This window comes from Triturus cristatus, chromosome 4_1 (genome assembly GCF_964204655.1).
Source record: "Triturus cristatus chromosome 4_1, aTriCri1.1, whole genome shotgun sequence".
NCBI classification, from domain to species: domain Eukaryota; kingdom Metazoa; phylum Chordata; class Amphibia; order Caudata; family Salamandridae; genus Triturus; species Triturus cristatus.
Window position 1 is genome coordinate 772,878,914 of NC_140585.1, and position 10,851 is coordinate 772,889,764.

Genomic DNA, 10,851 nt, shown 5'->3' on the forward strand with positions numbered 1-10,851 from the left:
TTGTAAAGCGCTCTGACACCTTAAGGCAAAGTTTGTATTATATAAAATTGCATTAAACTAAATAAAATAAAACACAATCCCCAGATGGCTACAAATGCAGAGAAGCATCAGCAAGCTTACAAGAATTTTGCAACAGCAACAAACTTTACAAACAGAGCAGCATGTGTGCTTTGAAAGAATAAAAAGTTGTGCAGCATGCGGAGCGCTTTTACCTGCTTTGCTTGTTGTTTAAGTATGCCGCTTGGTAGGAAGCGCTATAGCGCTGACTTCCAAGATGGATGTTCACCCAGGAAGTGGGGCCCAGTGAAACCAAACCTCTCTCTTTCCTCTCAAACAGCTTCACTAGAGCTGTGGCAGACTGAAGGGTCGTTAAGGAGCAGTAAATATAAAAAAATGAAACCCCTTCCCTTCAACACAATACCCTGATGTCTATAAGTGCAGAGAAGCAGCAGCAAGCTTACAAGAGCTTATGTAATGCAACTGGTCCTTTTGTAAAATGCTCTGACACCTTAAGGTAAAGTTTGCGCTCTAAAAAATTGCATTCAAATGAATAAAATAAAACACAATACCCAGATGGCCACAAGTGCCGAGAAGCAGCAGCAAGCTTACAAGAGCATGTCACTGGTAAGTTTGTAAAGAGCTCTGATACCTTAAGGTAAAGTTTGTGCTATATAAAATTGCATTAAAATAAATAAAATAAAACACAATCCCCAGATGGCTACAAGTGCCGAGAAGCATCAGCAAGGCTCAGCAAAATTAGGCTCCCTATACAAGAGACCAATCTCCCCGTCGATCCAGTGTGATCCAGACCTATCAGCAGCTGCCTGGTATGTCACCTGTTTCTGCAGACCAAATAGAGTAGGGCATTCCATCTTCTCCTTCCAGAGTTCCTCGTTTGTGGCATTCCCCTCCTGCTCCCAATGGGTCAGCTCAGATAGGTCTCCTACTTTGGCCACATGCTCCCCTGTAGGCTCCAGGGCATCCCCTTCAAGATTTGCCTCTCCCTGGAACACGGGAACTACTAGAGCAGGTTTCCTGCACCCCTAGACCCTCCTCTTTCTGACAGGCACCTTACCCACTTTTTCAGGCTTCAGGTGTTCTTGATTCCCCTTACTGGCTGCCATTGACTGAGTGGTCACACACGCCCACTCAGACAGACCTAACATCTTCAGATGAGCCCAACGTTCCACCTTCTCCCACGGGGAACTCTCTAGGTCATTACCAAGCAGACAATCAACAGGCATGGCAGGCCTCATAACTACTCTCAAGGTACCTGATACCCACCCCCACTCAAAGGGAAACTGCGTCATCTTACACAGGCACGTTCTCTGCTGTAACTACTGGGGATTATCTGTTCTTCAGACAACAACTGACACCTGACAGATGTCTCACTGGCTCCTGTGTCTCTCAGAGCTTCACCCTATGTCTATTGATGGCCACCCTCTGCCCATATTTCTTAGTGTTCTTGGGCAGGAGGCTTCTCTGGACCATCTCACTGTCCCCAAATGAGACAAGGGTCATCTCAGCTGGCTCTCACCAACCTGGGGCCAAATTCTTCCCTAGCACTACACTAACCAACCAGGTGACGGTGCACCAGTGGGTGCTGGTGTGGCCTTGGGGAATTTGGGATCCCCTTTCATGTTGCCCTCCTGAACACATGCAAACCACTTTCAAGGTCCTTTGGTGTGCAGAACCAACCACATGATTCTAAGCGCCCAGGAACTGGAGCTGGCACCCCTTGGCAATCAGGCGTCCAGCCGAGGAGTCCAGATACTGTTTAGCAGGATACAGGTGAAGTCTTTGTGTCCCCGAGACTTCAGAACTGGAGGCAAGCTCTACTTCAAGCCCTTTGAGGATCTTCTTAAGCAGGATACCACAGCAAGGCATATGTCCAGTCCTTTCCACTACCAACAGACAGAAGCAGCAACTGCAGGCCAACCCAGGAACGCACACACAACAAAGGGGCAATACTCCTGACAGCTCTCAAGCTCCCCTCCTTGGTAGGGTCCTCTTAGTCCAGAAGTAATCTGAAGTTCTGGGGTTTAAGGTCTAATATTTATACCCCAATTTGTCTTTGTATTCTGTGTTGCAAGAGTGTCTGAGTTCAGTAAAAACCAGTCATGTTCTCCCTGGTCCAGCTTCACTACAAGAGGTGGAGACAGCAGTGTGCATAGCAGACACAGCCTATTCAGCTGCTAGTGAAAACTCCTCCCACCACTCTGAATGCAGGCCAGGTTTATTCAGCCTGGCTATAAGTCACCCAGGAAAGGCAGGGCACACCTCAACCCCCCCACTCCCCCTTGTGATTGTCTAGAGTAAATGCATCTCCCCAGCTCCTGTCACTCCAAAACCAGATGGTGAATACCCAAACAAGCAGAGGCACACAGGAAGGTTATAGAAGAAAATGACCACGTAATAAAAGTGGCATTTTCCAACACACAATTTAAAAAACACCTTCACTTAAAGATGAGTCATTAAATTCTGGGTTCAGAAAGCCTGAACTCCAAATGTAAAAGGTTACAGTGCAGCTCCAAAGATAGCCTGTGGGGCAGCCGGCCTTTTAACAGTTTAAAACAAAAAACACAGTATTAAACTATCTGGGCATGTAGAACACACGACTACATGTACTACTTTTTACATACACTGCACCCTACCCAAGGGGGTGCCTTGGGCCTACCTTAGGAGAGCTTAACATGTAATAAAAGGGACGGTTAGGTCCTGGCAAGTGGGTGCATTTGCCAGGTCAACATGGCAGTTCTAAAACTGCACCAGCAGATACTACAGTGGTAGGTCTGAGACAGATATGAAAGGCTATTCAGGTGGGTGGCACAACCAGTAATGCAGGCCCACTAGTAGCATTTAATTTACAGGCCCTGAATCAATTATACAAATCATGGATAGCCAAATCATAATTTACACAGGAAGCTCTTGCACTTTGACACTGATCAGCAGTGGCAAAGTGCCCAAAGCATCTAAGCCAGCAAAATCAAAAATCTATTACACAATAAAACATGCAGGAGGTAGAGGCAAAATATCAAGGGAAACCACACCAAGAATGCCAAGTATAACAACTCTCTACATACAATCCTGTGTTTGAAACCAGAGATCCATCTGAACACCCATCTGTCGGGCAAAGTGAGACAGAAAATAGATGGTTGAATGTTGTGCTGGTCAACGGGTGAGGAGGCAGTGATCCATACTCTGGAGGTTCACATGTTTGATGGTCTCCTAAAATCATTTGATAACCTTCTTATGAAATTCCTTTTACATCGTTTTCAGGTTTGGCATTATAATAATTTATCTCACTGTGTGCGAATAAGACTGAGTGCTCCCCCTTACTCTCTTCTCACATTCCCCCATCAGGAAATTCTTACAAATCTGGGAACAGTGTAGGGAAGTGGTTTACATGTCATTTAATATATTAATCATCACTTTTTTCTCAATCCTTACGGTGACATTCCTCAGGACTAAATGGCAAGAATGGCTTGCAATGCAATTCAATTTTGACATATTGACCAATGTCCTAATGTTCAATAACAAAGGTCTATATTAATCAAAACTTAAATTCAGCTGTTTCAAAATATTCCACACATGGTATTTGTTCCTGTAGAAACTGCACAAGACCCGCATGAGCACACACTCAAGCTGCTGGAGGTGCAGCCAGTTTGGTTGTGATGTTGTGTGTATTTTGTCGTAGTGCCACAGTCCGGCACTTTATTGGTTCCCAACCTGGGTAGCCATGGCACATCATATGGTCACAAGTATGCACCCTTAGCCTGACACTACCACACGATGTATACCCTAATTATGGGATTGCTGTTGATTTACTGATATGGATTGCAGCAGCAGTGACAGTAGCTAAATTGTGCACACTGAGGGGCAGATTTACAAGCCCCCTGCGCCACCAGTACATCACTTTTTGTGACGTACTGGAGGCGCATTTCACTTCTCCATATTTACAACGAGAGGAAAAGTCACCCTGCGTGACTTTTCCTCTCCTTGTAAATATGGCCCCTTCACACGCAGCACTTTGCGTGGAAGGGACATTCTATGGGTGTTGTTGTGGGTGTTCCCTCTCAACACCCATGGTACGAGGCACATTTCCAGATTTACGAGGAATCATGAATCTGGAAATGCGTGTCAATGCTACGCCTCCCCAGGGTAGACGTGGCGAGGCACAACGAAGAGAAATGTTTTCATTTCTCATCGTTGTTTCCTCTTTCAAAGCGTGCTGCATTCTACAAAACACATTGAAAGAGGAAAATGCCTGTAGTGATTGTTTTTGTGCAGGAAGGTTCCCCTTCCTGCACAAGAACTATCTCCCCATGACGCAGGCATCCTTGCACCATGATGCAAAGGGTGCCTGTGCAGGGACATGGCTGAAGTTAGTGCGCCAGCGTAGGGGAGAGCACAGGAATGTGACATATCATTGTAAATATGTCACATTCCTGTGCTTCGGAAGTGCCGCAGCGTGGCACAGCCAAAAAGCTTGCGTTGCCACGCTGCAACACTTCTTGTAGATCTGCCCCTGAGAATGAGAACAGTCCAAACCCACTCTGATGATCTGCTCCTCAGTTAAGTTGCATATCATTTACATTCTGTCTACTTCTCTAACCCCCAACATAACACACACAGGGGCAGATCCACAAGGAAATTCCGCACCGTGGCAACGCAAGCCCTTTGACTGCACCACGCTGCGGCACTTCCGAAGCACAGAAATACGACATATTTACAATGATATGTTGCATTCCTGTGCTCTCCCCTGCACTAGCACACAAACTGCAGCCCTGCGCCGGCGTAGGCACCCTTGCACTATGGTTCAAGGACGCTGCGACATGGGGAGATTGTTTTTGTGCAGGAAGGGGCACCTTCCTCCACAAAAACAATCACTACAGGAATTTTCCTCTTTCAATGCGTGCTGTAGAATGCAGCACGCTTTGAAAGAGGAAAAAACGAGGATAAATTAAAACATTTCTTCTCGTTGTGCCTCGCTACGCCTCCCCTCGGGAGGCGTAGCATTGACATGCAATTCCAGATTTGCGATTCCTTGTAACTCTGGAAATGTGCCTCGTTCCATGGGTGTTGCGTGGGAACACCCACAGCAACACCCATGGAACGCCCTTTCCACGCAAAGTGCTGCGTGTGAAGGGGCCATATTTACAAGGAGAGGAAAAGTCATGCAGGGTGGCTTTTCCTCTCATTGTAAATATGGAGAAGTGCAATGCAACTCCAGTGCGTCTCAAAATGTGACGTACTGGTGGCGCAAGGGGCTTGTAAATCTGCCCCACAATGTCCCTGGATCCATAGTCATGTGCCGGACCATAGAGCTGAGCCAACTTCAAACCCTTTCCCCATCATAACTCCTGATTGTTCAAACGCAATGTTATCATTTAAATTTGACCTTACCACTTCTAACTCCACTCCATCTTTCTTCTTTCCTCCCTTCCTAGGTTCTAGAGTGAACTTTGAAGCCAGTGAACCACATTCTTTGGTATACAATGTCAGTGGAGAGAGGCATGTGTCTGCATGCTCGAAATTGCACATACCTGCTGACCTGTTTTGAGTAATTGTACATTTCCAAACCTTGCAATATCCTCCACGGCTAATTAGTTACATGAACTTATGTCGCTAGGTTACTGCCCTTGAGTGACTCTGCAGGGCACACCCATGTGTGGGTGGCACACTGAGAAATATACTGGCTTGTAGTCCTGTGCTTTAGCTCTTGTATTTTGCCACATTGTCTTTTGACCCACTTTCTATCAGGAGGCAGGATACATTGGATGGGCACACTCGTTGGTGATAGACCCTCTTTATACCCTAGCCTGCTGTTGTTTTGCCCTGCCCTCTATCCCCTTATTTTTAATTTCACTCTCCTTTGCAACCCTTGTCCCTTCCTCCACTGCCACTGAGTCTAGATGTACTCCTCCGTTCTTAACCTTACACGGGCCAATAGATGATATTCTGCCCTCGCTGTTTTATGCTTACCTTTGTGAGCTATGGATGTTTTAAGCAATGTAGTTTGATAATACTCCATTGATTCACTTGTATTGCTATTGAGTTTGTTAAAATTGCAAATGAAGAATTGCATCATAAAAATGAAGTATCCCAGCCCTTGTGCAGTATAATAAGGAGTAGAGAACTCACTTAAACCCAAATCTGATTTGTAACCCTTGTTCAATACTTTACTGCTCTTTTTATAGGTTTGGTACATACATTCAGTTTGTGTGCACTGAAATGTACATGCAGGTCTTTAAAATATTTCTCATGTACTAAGAATGACTGGCTATCTACACTGCAAGTATTTACTTTTTCTTTCACTAAATTGCTTTTTTTTACTCTGCCTAGATCTGGGAAAGAAAAACACAATTCATATTCACTGTTGCGTGAGCAGAATACGGTTTTGTCGTTTGTATTTCTAATCCCCTCTTGACATTTAGATCTTTCATTTCATAAATTATGTTCATTATTCCATTTTGTTGTGCGCTCTATTAGCATGACAACTAGTCAAGGGCTTTCAACATAAAGGGAAATGTATTTCAAAGCAGAAGTCAGTGTTGGCATTGACAGAGGACTCTGAGTAGTTGAAAAGCAGAACTGGTACTGCTGCTTTGTAAGAACACAATGAATTCACATTAGACATAAGTCAAAAACAAACAACTTGTGAGGGATCTGGTTTTCTTCACAGACGTAAAGGCAAAATAGCCTATGATTTTACAATGTTATGAAAAGTATTTTATTAAGGAGTGTGTGTGTGTGTATGTGTGTGTACATGATATATATATATATATATATATATATATATATATATATATATATATATATATATATATTACCTACTGGCGGTCGCCAGTAGGTAGTTATAGTTAGGACCACGTTTCCATAGGAAAACCTCAACATTCTATTTTGAATAACTTTGGCGCCGGTCGACGAATCCTCGCGAATTTCTCAAAATAGGTGGGGCGCTACGCTCCGCTCCTACCCTGAAAGTCTCGGAGGGATCCGTCAAGCGGGGGCTGAGATAAAAGGGGGGTCCCAAAACGCGTTTTTCCCATGCATTTTTCCATAGGACCTTTAGAACGAGCTACAGCCTGAACGGCTGAACAGAATTACTCAAAATTTGGCAGAGAGGTAGTCCCTAGGTCAAGGAAGTGCCTTTTGTAGGTTTGGTGTAAATCTGTTCAGTAGATTCTGAGAAAATAGCCTTTAAATCAATATATATATCTGAGCCCGCTTACGGTACGCTTACCGTACGCTTACGGTAAGCGTACGGTGGCGTGCGCGAGCGCGATTCTGATTGGCTCTTAGATCTTAGTAAACATTCGAATCGGCCGAAACCAGGAAGCGGCGGCCGCCATTTTGTGTATTTCACTCTGAAAAAAAAGAGTGAAAACAAGGAAAGGGGGCAATGAGGAGAGTTACAGACCCCCTAACAATTGTAAGGGGGTCAAAGAAGGACAGAAAAGTACAAAGAAAACATTTATTGATTTTAAAAAAAATCACGGGGTACGCGTACGGTAAGCTTACGGTAAGCGTACGGTAAAAAAAATAAAAATAAATAAATGAAAAGCAGATTTAAGAGTTTAGAAATTAGGGAGCTCTAAAAAGAGCTGTTGTGTTTATGGAGTCATTTTTTTAGTGGTACCTACAAGTAAGTACCGATGCAGAGTCTAAGGTTCAAGAGGAAGACTCTGTTCCCTTCATCATTGAAGTGCACACCATCTCCTCTATAAATGTCTTGCATGTCGTAACGCAAGTTGTTGTGGTAAATGGCACCCATACCATAGTCACGGAGGAAAGCAGAAACAGATTTGTTGACGTGCTTTCTTGCTTTGTCAATCTGTGGACAGAAATGATTGGACCAGTTCCATTTTTGCCTTTGGCATATGTTGGAAAACACAAAGGCAGTTTTAGGGAAAAGTGTAAACAGTTGTGCAAAGGTGTCCTTCATAAGCATTTCCAGACCTACCCCAGTCAAAGTGCCTAGGTCATTGCCACCACAGTGCACTATTATGAGGTCAGGGTGTTGGATTTGAATGAAGGATTTCACCAATGGCATCAATTGGTGCCACTTTAACCCTCTCTGACCAATCCATTTAATGTCTACATTTGGCAAAGCAAGGTCTCTCACCATATCTGTTTTCTCTGCAAACTTTTCACTCCAGAAGACATAGCTGTGCCCTACAATCCACACTGTGAACATCTTCAAAGGAGAACTGGATGCACTCAGGAGGTGTCTTTCAGTAGAATGGCAATATGAAAAGAAAGACAGTTTGGAAATGGAGGCATACATATTTTTTACAAAACAAAAAGAACTGATTGGCTGTTTCATACCATTCTAGAAAAAAAACTAGGCTGTATGTGAAAATTAATACAAGCATGTTTTGTATTGGTACAAAAAAATGTGTAACCAAAGAACAGTACTATGGATTTGCTGTTAGGTTTGAAAAGTCAAGCACTCTTGCTCTGTGGAATTGAAACATTGTGTGTCGAACTTCTGACCTAACTGCACACAGCAGTGTTCCATGAGCTGTTGCTATGGTAGCAGGCAGAAGTCAAGTTGGGGGAAGGGTACTAGGCAGAAGTCAAGTTGGGGGCAGGGTACTTTTGGAAAAGGGTTGGTTTTCAACCAATAGAAATGTGTCATTACATTTGAAAAAAAGGGGGAAGCACTGAGATTTGAAACTTACATGTATATGTGTGGAAAAATAGAGGGAAAGTTTGCCATTATCTGGTTCTGCTGAGAGGAGAGAGGTGAACACAACAGAGATCCTGGCTCTGATATTCTGCTGTTTGAGTGTCACATTTCTTTCACAACTAACTAATTTTAAAGGTGAGTTTACAGTTTGAGAGGGGATGTATGTGGTAACTTAAGAAATGAATAATAGAAATGGGAATTGTTTTTGTTGTAGTTACACATGGTGGTTTCATAATGTGTCAGTCTGTAAAAGTGATTTTCACTTGGCCCGAAAAAAAAGAGCAGTAAGTGTGCTTTCAAATTGGCAAAGAAATTTCGTTTTGGCACTAATGTGAAAACATGACTCTGTGTGCATAGAAGAATTATAGGCAGAGATTTATTGCGTCTTGCTCTGGTGATTTCACAGTTGCAGTAGATGGAAAAGAGGAGCGAATTTTTGGGGGAAGAAGCAGAGGCTTAGCACACACCCATGTGTTTGCCATGTATAGTCATGCACAGTAATTAGAAGCGAGTGGGGTTTTCAGGTTTAAGTCTGTAATGCAAATACATTCAGCATCACTAAGGCTGGTTGCCCCTGCTGGAGTGTAGGCAGTCACAGAGAATACACACGGTGGTGGTCTGAAAAAAAAACAGCTTGGACATGTGCATTTAAATAAATTTAAAAAAAAGGTTTCAGAATGTGTCAGTCTGTAAAAGTGATTTCAAATTGTAAAAAGAGATTTTCACTTGGCCCGAAAAAAAAAGAGCAGTAAGTGTGCTTTCAAATTGGCAAAGAAATTTCGTTTTGGCACTAATGTGAAAACATGACTCTGTGTGCATGGAAGAATTATAGGCAGAGATTTATTGCGTCTTGCTCTGGTGATTTCACAGTTGCAGTAGATGGAAAGGGGGAGCGAATTTTTGGGGGAAGAAGCAGAGGCTTAGCACACACCCATGTGCTTGCCATGTATAGTCATGCACAGTAATTAGAAGCGAGTGGGGTTTTCAGGTTTAAGTCTGTAATGCAAATACATTCAGCATCACTAAGGCTGGTTGCCCCTGCTGGAGTGTAGGCAGTCATAGAGAATACACACGGTGGTGGTCTGAAAAAAAAACAGCTTGGACATGTGCATTTAAATAAATTTAAAAAAAAGGTTTCAGAATGTGTCAGTCTGTAAAAGTGATTTCAAATTGTAAAAAGAGATTTTCACTTGGCCCGAAAAAAAAAGAGCAGTAAGTGTGCTTTCAAATTGGCAAAGAAATTTCGTTTTGGCACTAATGTGAAAACATGACTCTGTGTGCATAGAAGAATTATAGGCAGAGATTTATTGCGTCTTGCTCTGGTGATTTCACAGTTGCAGTAGATGGAAAAGAGGAGCGAATTTTTGAGGGAAGAAGCAGAGGCTTAGCACACACCCATGTGCTTGCCATGTATAGTCATGCACAGTAATTAGAAGCGAGTGGGGTTTTCAGGTTTAAGTCTGTAATGCAAATACATTCAGCATCACTAAGGCTGGTTGCCCCTGCTGGAGTGTAGGCAGTCACAGAGAATACACACGGTGGTGGTCTGAAAAAAAAACAGCTTGGACATGTGCATTTAAATAAATTTAAAAAAAAGGTTTCAGAATGTGTCAGTCTGTAAAAGTGATTTCAAATTGTAAAAAGAGATTTTCACTTGGCCCGAAAAAAAAAGAGCAGTAAGTGTGCTTTCAAATTGGCAAAGAAATTTCGTTTTGGCACTAATGTGAAAACATGACTCTGTGTGCATAGAAGAATTATAGGCAGAGATTTATTGCGTCTTGCTCTGGTGATTTCACAGTTGCAGTAGATGGAAAGGGGGAGCGAATTTTTGGGGGAAGAAGCAGAGGCTTAGCACACACCCATGTCTTTGCCGTGTATAGTCATGCACAGTATTTACAAGCTAGTGGGGTTTTCAGGTTTAAGTCTGTAATGCAAATACATTCAGCATCACTAAGGCTGGTTGCCCCTGCTGGAGTGTAGGCAGTCACAGAGAATACACACGGTGGTGGTCTGAAAAAAAAACAGCTTGGACATGTGCATTTAAATAAATTTAAAAAAAAGGTTTCAGAATGTGTCAGTCTGTAAAAGTGATTTCAAATTGTAAAAAGAGATTTTCACTTGGCCCGAAAAAAAAAGAGCAGTAAGTGTGCTTTCAA